This window comes from Oryx dammah, unplaced genomic scaffold (assembly GCF_014754425.2).
Source record: "Oryx dammah isolate SB20612 unplaced genomic scaffold, SCBI_Odam_1.1 HiC_scaffold_7, whole genome shotgun sequence".
Classification (NCBI taxonomy): Eukaryota; Metazoa; Chordata; class Mammalia; order Artiodactyla; family Bovidae; genus Oryx; species Oryx dammah.
This window is the reverse complement of record NW_024070191.1, coordinates 30,982,044-30,990,349: the sequence shown is the minus strand read 5'-3', so window position 1 is coordinate 30,990,349 and position 8,306 is coordinate 30,982,044. Positions and strand designations below refer to the sequence as shown.

The following is an 8,306-nucleotide window of genomic DNA, read 5'->3' as shown; positions in this document are numbered from 1 at the left end:
CTGCTTCTTAGACATCTCAGCTTGCTCCAAAGTCATCAAGTTCCCACCAAAATCTGCTATTCCTTCTGTGTTGAGGAATGGCAGAATTATAAAAAACTTGGATGTTATCATCTACTCTTATCTTTTTCTCACCCTGACACCCCATCAATCAATAAATCCTGCCAATTCTATTTCTTGAGCATCTGTTAGGTCTGTCCTCTCTTCCCACTTATCTTGCCTTAATTCAGGTCTCATCTTTTATTTGGATAAAAGCAATTATATTACTATCTGATTTCTTTGCCTTTGATAGGATCTCTGATTTTATATCCTTTCAGTCTATCCAACACACTGTGGCCAGGGTCACCTTTCCAAAATATGAATCCGACTGAAGACAAAAGCACACGTGAGATATTCTGCAGTGAGCCATGACCTGTGGTGCTCGTCAAGGTATAGAGGAGAGACTCAGTTGAGCCATGTGAGCAGCTGCTAGGAGAGTGGGAATAGAGGGTTAATTAAGGATGTCAAATTCTAGGCTCCTATTTCTGCCCTCTGCCCTCACCCAGGATTGTGCTGGTAGGTGCTTAACAACCAACTCTCACAAAATAAACAAACCCCTTATTTGTACAGTGTACTGGGTTCTGTGGCGCAAATACTACCACTAGGGCCAGTTTCAAGCAACCGTCACCTGAGTTTGGAAGACATTCGCAACTGACTATCACAACTTTTGTTCTCTTTCCTCATACTGAGTATTTCTACAGTGGGATCTAGGCTAAAAAACAAACAAACAAACAAACAATTCCCTGACCACCTATGGTCCATTGTAGGGGAACTTTCTGGCAAGCGTCACCTGGAGTCAGCTGAGCAGCGGATGAGCAGAGCCTTACTGGGGACTGCACTGGACTTCACAGAAACTGAAACACAAATTGACGAGATGCTTGGGCTCTGTAAGCAGAAGATGCGGTGGAGTGGATGCTGACAGCCTCCTGTGCAGCTGTGGAGGCCCACTACTCTACACAGACCAGGAGGCTCCAGAAAGCACAGCCCTTGCTCTGTGCCCAGCCTGCCTGGAGCCTGCTCTTGGGCTGAGCTGCCAGCACACTGATGCTCTGTGGCCAGCCAGCCTGGAGCCCACCCTCCCGGGTGACACTGCCTCTGCTCCCCAGAGCAACACACAGATAACTTTTTCCCCCATAACTGTGACTGAATGGATTATTCCTTTCTGCACAAGATTGTATGTCATTGTCAACATCAAAAACTTCCCCCGCTTCGCTCTGGCAGTACCTGCCTTATTGATTGGGTGCCTTCTGAACAACTCACTCACACAAAGCAATTAAACCTGTCTGACTTCAAAAGTTAGGTAAGACAAGCCACGTCGAGCAGTGCAGCACTCACCTAATATGATTATTTCTCTTCTTCCTGGTGATAATAGAATTATGCAAAAGCAGCCTTGACCCAATAAGGATTTTTCTCTTCAGAATCAAATCTCCACTTCCCCCCTCAACTCCCAGCCCTCCCAGCCCCCCTCCTTTCTTGTTGTCTAGCCACTCCCTAGGCACTGCTGTCCTTCTTTGTGTACCAGCCCGCGAATCTAAGAGTTTCTGACCTGTGAAGCAGCACAAACTGATGACAATGTGGCTGGATGCCTCTAGTAGGTAAATGATGAAGCAAAAGCATCCATCTCTGGCTTTTAATTCATTCTGAAAAGTTTATTGATTGCCTCTGGTGTGACTGCTCAGGTGACTAGATTTCATTTAAGGAGTGAGGCTTTTTCCAGCTATTTCAGAATTCCCCTGTTTGTCATTATCCTCAAATTGTCTGGATTCTGGACAAAGGGAGGCCCTGTCCCTGGACTCTAGTAATAGGAAGGGTGGGTAACAGCCGTATGAGCATTTGTATGGCAATGCTGGTTGATATATCATTAAAATAGTTCCCTTAAGGGGCTTCCCTGATGGTCCAGTAGTTAAGATTTTGAGCTTCCTGTGTAAGGGACCACAAGTTTAATCTCTGGTCAGGGAACTAAGATCCTGTGTACACATAGAGTGATCTAAAAATCGAACTCCCCCAGACTTCCATGATGGTTGGTAAATAGTCATTGCCTTAAATCAGGGGTCCCCAATCCCTGGAGACTGGGTCCATGGCCTGTTGGGAGCCCAGCCACACAGCAGGAGGTGAGCAGCAGGCAAGCGAGTGAAGCCTCATCTGCCTCTCCCTGTCCCTCCCCATCTCTTGCTTCACCTCCTGAACCTTCCTTCCCTACACCCAACCCCCACCACCCTCTGTCCCTGTAAAAATTTTGGAAAAAATCAACTTAGTCAGCTGATGTCCTCATATGTAGTCTCTCTAGTGATAGCAGATCCAAACACCAAACACAGGAAAAAAATCCCTGTGTATAATCAACTGACCACTCAGAAGAATTGTTCAACTATTAAGGTGACATTTTCTGTTTAAAATAATGGAGCAGTCCCTGCTAGGGTAGAAGACAGCCAGATACAGGGAGACTCAGGAGCTTGGTCCTCTACCGGATTCAAAGGCACTGCTGCTGCTGCTGCTAAGTCACTTCAGTCGTGTCCGACTCTGTGTGACCCCATAGATGGCAGCCCACCAGGCTCCCCTGTCCCTGGGATTCTCCAGGCAAGGTAGTCTGGTCTAATTCCAGCCCTACTCAGTCACCATGGAGAGACCGACAACCTGGCAGGTCCCAGAGGAGATGCAGGTAGTAGAAACAGGAAATATAATTCCCTTGCTTCTGTAATAGATTATCTTAAGCCACATTTTAAGAAAGGTAAAAGAAAGGGCATAGAATGAGGAATTATATAAGAACTCCAGAAGCAAATAAACAATGTTATGTAATAAACTGTATACGTTCCCTCCCTGCAGACAACATCCACTGATAACGAAAGCCACTGAGCCACGATCTCTGCCAGGGAAGCCCTTCATAAGGATGCCAGTGTACACACCAAGAGGGCCTTTTCCTACCTAACTCCTTCAAAATGTAACTCCTCAAATGTCAGATAGTTTGGGAATTCAAGAATAGTTGATTGGCATCCATCGACCCTGCCCCCAAGTCAAACTTTCACTCGGGCCCTGCATAGCACTGCTTTGGGCCAGAGTTATTCACTTTCCAGCCAAAATCAGCCAGGACTTTTGCTTCTGTCATTAGGGTCGATGGGTATTCGATGGGTATTCTGGGGAGGCCCTCTCACTGCTGAACAAATACTCCCTGCAGAGGAAACGTGCTTTGAGGCATCCTTAACTGCCTCTCTTTGCAAGTGACTGAGAAGGGGTGGCCTTACGTACATTTTAAATGTTTGGAATTCAATAGTGAAGCCATCTTATCCTGGACTTTTCTTTGTTGGACTATATTTGTTCCCTGTTAGAATTCAAAGGGCATTTCCCACAGAAATTGAGCAAACAATTCTGAAATTTGTTGAAATCACAAAAGAATGTAAATTGGTGCAGCCACTATTTCATTAGTTGATTGTTATTGGCCTTAAAAATTTTTTTTACATGCTTCTCCTCTTTTTGATTAATCAAACTTTTTTTCCATTTTGCTCTTTTCTTGTTCATTATGCATTCTTTGTATTATTCTCTTAGTATTTATCCAAGAAATTATGATGTGCATCTCTCACTTAATAAAGTTACTAAAAAGTAGTATTTTCACCACTGTTTTCTATCAATTTCCAGCAAGACACAAATGTTAGCTATCTTAAATTCCATTTATCTCTCTCCCATGTTTATTTTAAATCCCACAAAATGATATTACTATGCAAGGAGATCCAACCAGTCCATCCTAAAGGAGATCAGTCCTGGGTGTTCATTGGAAAGACTGATGCTGAAGCTGAAACTCCAATACTTTGGCCACCTGATACGAAGAGCTGACTCATTTGAAAAGACCTTGATGCTGGGAAAGAAGGAGGGCAAGAGGAGAAGGGGACAATAGAGGATGAGATGGTTGGATGGCATCACCATCTCAATGGACATGGGTTTGGGTGGGTTCCCGGAGTTGGTGATGGACAGGGAGGCCTGACGTGCTGTGGTTCATGGGTTTGCAAAGAGTCAGACATGACTGAGCGACTGAACTGAACTGAACTGATTGTTTAAAAAAAACAATGTTAACTTGCATTTATCTATATATTTACCTTTTTCTGCTCTTCATTATTTACTGCATTTCCATTTATGAATCTTTTCTTTTTGTCTAAATAATTCCTTTTAGCACTTCTTTTAAAATATTAGTCTGAAGGTGATAAATTCTTTCACTTTCTGTCTGTCTGGTAATTTTTATATTTTGCATTTGTCTATAAATTATCATTCTGGGCATAAAATGATAGATCTTTAGCTTTCTTATTTTTAGAACTTTAAATGTGCTATTTCCCTGCTTCATTGTTTCTGTAGAAAAGTCAACCTTCAATCCTGTTGTAACCTTTTTGGATATAATGTATCTTTAAAAGAAAAAACTCCAGATGCCTTTAAAATATTCTAGCTTAGTTTAATTTGAAGATTTTTTTTTTACTATGAGGTGTTTAGGAATTTTTTTCATTAGTCATGGTTGGGGTTCACAGAGACTTAAATATATGTGTTGATGTCTTCAGTTTAGGATAATTCTCAGTATTTCCTCAAATATTTTTCTCTGTCCCACATGCTCACGCTTTCTCTCTCTCCTATTTTTCTTGGACTTTAAGTACATTTTTGCACCTTATTTCCATGTCTCATATGTCTCCTAAACACATTTATACATGTTTTTCTTTTCCAGGATTTACTTTGTACTTTTTTTTTCTACTAACCTGTTTTCCAATTCACTAATTTTACCTTTCTCTCCGCTCAAACAGCTGTTAACCCAACTGACATTTATAATTTTATTTCTTGTGTTTTTAAAATACTTTTTTGATAGATTATCATTCTCTGGTAAATTTCTCCTGTTTGTTTTCAAGTCTGTGGAGAAGTTTCAACTCTTTCATTAGGCAGCAGGGTGGAGACCCCCCAGGGAAGGAAGACAGGGCCTCTTCCCTCTCTACATGTCTTTTCCACTGTGATAAACTTTCAACCGTAAGGCATTTTCCAGCAGAGTCCTGCCTTTCAAAGGATGTTTACACAGAAATGAGAGAGCTGGAGGAACCACAGGCAGTAGGACACTTGTTTTTCAAAAAGCCGTGTGTTCGGACACCTTGTAGACATCAGATAGACCCCACAGCAAACAAGCACGAGGACCTGAAACACCCACTGAGAATGACCAGAGTCTCTTTCGCTTTAGCACATTTCTGAGGGTGGAGGGGGGGTGGTTGCGTGCAGAATGAGGTACACAAAACTGGAAACCATTGGGCTACTTGAGAAGTCACACCACATTCAAACTGAGAGCTATGATTCCCTTGAAGATGGGCACGTAGCTTGGATTTCCTGCCATCAGGCCCTGCTCCAGAGCCTCAATGATGGTTGGCTTCATGTCCTGGTAGGTGTCCCCTTGGGTGGCCAGCAGTGTGCCAATGCAGTCATCCTTGATGCCTGGGTATTTGCTGATCAAAGTTGAAACTTCCAGGCAGAGCACAGAGGGCTTGCTAATTTAATGACTTCTGCAAGGGTGGCAGTAATGATCCTGTGCCCACCTGCATCTTTACCAAATCTGGAGACTTCCAGAACAGGAAGTGGAGCTGTTCAGCCTCCCTGACGGTCTTCTTGGCACCCTGTTTGTGCTCCTTGGTGCTCCAGGATGAGATGTGCTTCTGTGTGGTGGCCGATTAGGGACCCCACCTCCACTTGCTGTCACCCTTTCTATAATGGTTTTGAATTTTGGCAACATCATTGAAATACGCTTCCATGGTAACACAGACGATGGCTACAGTATTTGCGCCTAACAGCCACTTCTTTGCCATTGGCTCACCTAGATGTTGCTCCAGATCCCAGAAGACCTCCTCCAGGAAACTGCTGCAGCCTCCTTGCAACAATGTGGTCTAATACCCCATCCATATTTGGTTCACCCTTCCATTTCATTTTTTTTAAGTTAATTTATTTTAATTAGAGGATAATTACAATACTGTGGTTTTTGCCATACATCGACATCAGTCAGCCATGGGTGCACATGGGGCCCCCCATCCTGAAGCCTCCTCCCACCTCCGTCCCCACCCCATCCCTCTGGGTTGTCACAGTGCACCGGCTTTGAGTGCCCTGCTTCATGCATCAAACTTGGACTGGTCATCTATTTTACCCATGGTAATATGCATGTTTCAATGCTAGAAAGACGGGAATATATTCATGGCAGCAAAAGAGTTACAAATGTAAAGAACAGACTTTTGGACTCTGTGGGAGAAGATGAGGGTGGGATGATTTGAGAGAATAGCCTCCATTTCATTTTTAAAGTACTTCCCCTTTAAACTGACCTGGGGTTCTGCAAAGGTCTGGCAGTTGTGACGATTGCTATCATATCCTGAACATAACATAACCCGTAACAGTGTGGGTATTGCCAGTATTTCAGATGTTCTATCTACAACTGAGTTTCATCTCTATAAGAGTCAAATTCATAGAGTCAGAAAGTACGTTGGTAGATGCCAGGGGCTGGGGCGAGGGGGTGGGGAGTTAGTGTTTAATGGGGACAGAGTCTCAGTTCAGGAAGGTGGAAGATTCAGGAAATGGTTGACCGCGAGAGCTGCACAACAATGTGAATGTACTTTAGTCTCCTGAACCGTACAGTTAAATATGGTTAAAATAGTACATTTTATATTGTGTGACTTTTACCACAATGAAACATTTTTTTTTAAAGAATTCATTTACTGAAAACACTAACTAGTACCTTTATTTTAAAATCTTCACTTATCTGAGTAACAACTTAAAGAATCTGTTGGAAAATCTAGAAGATGATGGCAGGGAGTGTTCCCACGTGGGTCAGCTCTGGGCTCAGTCTCTTTCATGCCATCTTTAGCATCTGCATCTAGTGATTTCCACAGCCAGACAACGGTGTTTGAAGTGGGAGCTGACATGTACCTACGGAGCAGTTCAGACACCACATCTGAAGGAAGTATAACCTCTAGGGCACTGACGTCAATTTCTGGGACCAGCTCCATGTTCCCCACCATCTCTGTGCTTGTGTTGGTGTTCAAGACCCACGTCAAACAGGCTCATCATTTCTTTTGCTTCTAGATCTTCCCATGAGATTTGTATCCAGGTTCTCAGAGCCTGGTGATTGAGGAGGTTTCTGAAACTCTCATAATGGGGAGGAAAGCACTCAATCATGGGGTCTTTGGCTGCAATGAGGTCATCCAGGACATGCTTCCATATGACTTCCAGGTAGGAGATGGACCACTCCTTGTTGGATAACCTGCAGTCTGCCTATGGGCCCTCAATTCTAGCAGCCTTGGTTCTGTCCAAGAGAGCAAACATTGTTGTTGTTCAGTCATGTCTGACTGTGACCCTGTGGACTGCAGCACACCAGGCTCCCCTGTCCTTCACTATCTCCCAGAGTTTGCTTAAATTCGTGTTCATTGAGTCAGTGATGCCATCCAACCATCTCCTCTGTCACCCCCTTCTTCTCCTGCCTTCAATCTTTCCCAGCATCAAGGTCTTTGCCAATGAGTCAGCTCTTTGCAAACATTTCCTCCTTCCAATTCTTGGACCTCTAGGAAGAACAAAGCTAGTTTGCAAAATTTTTTGGTCATATATGCACCAATTTTTCTTCCCTTGCCAGATCCCAACAACAGAGACCAGCAAAATGGGGTCACAGGGATGGTGGCCAGGGACTTTTGTAGCATCATCCACAGCTGCTTGGCCAGCTCAACTGAGATCCCCTGTTTTCTCCTGAAGGAGCTGTGGATGAGGGTCATGTCCACGTGATGGTGCTTATGCATTAGCCCTTCCCAGAGGCACCCCTGTTTCAGGTCCTTCAGGTTCCGGGGGGCCTGCAGGAGCACCCCTTGCTCAATGAAGTCCAGGGACCCCTCACAATCTGGGGCCCCAGGAAGATATTCTTGAGGTTGTCCACAGCTGTAGTGAGCTGTCTGTGCTGCACGGTCGCATCCTTCATCCATACTTTTTTGTTCGGCTGTGCTGCATCTCACGGCAGAGTGCAGGGCTTCTCTAGTATGGCACAAGCGCTTCCGCATTGCGATGGCTTCTCTTGCGTTGGAGCCTGGGCTCTAGAGCATGGGGGCTCAGTAGTTGCTTCACAGCACACGGGATCTTAATTTCCCAATCAAGGCTCAAAGCCGTGTCCCCTACCCTGGAAGGAGGGTTCTTTAACCGATGGACCACTTGGGAAGTCCCCATCCTTCACTTCCTTGATACTGTCGACCGACAGTGTGGATGTTCCCTCCCTCTCCAGTCCTTGCTGATCTTGGCCAGGGCCC

The 8,306-nt window shown here is 44.5% G+C and overlaps 1 pseudogene; it reads right to left on the bottom strand.

Annotated features, from left to right (window-relative positions):
• Positions 1-5,296: 5,296 nt before the first annotated feature.
• On the bottom strand, positions 5,297-7,984 carry LOC120865693 (annotated as a pseudogene).
• Between the last annotated feature and the right edge of the window lie 322 nt (positions 7,985-8,306).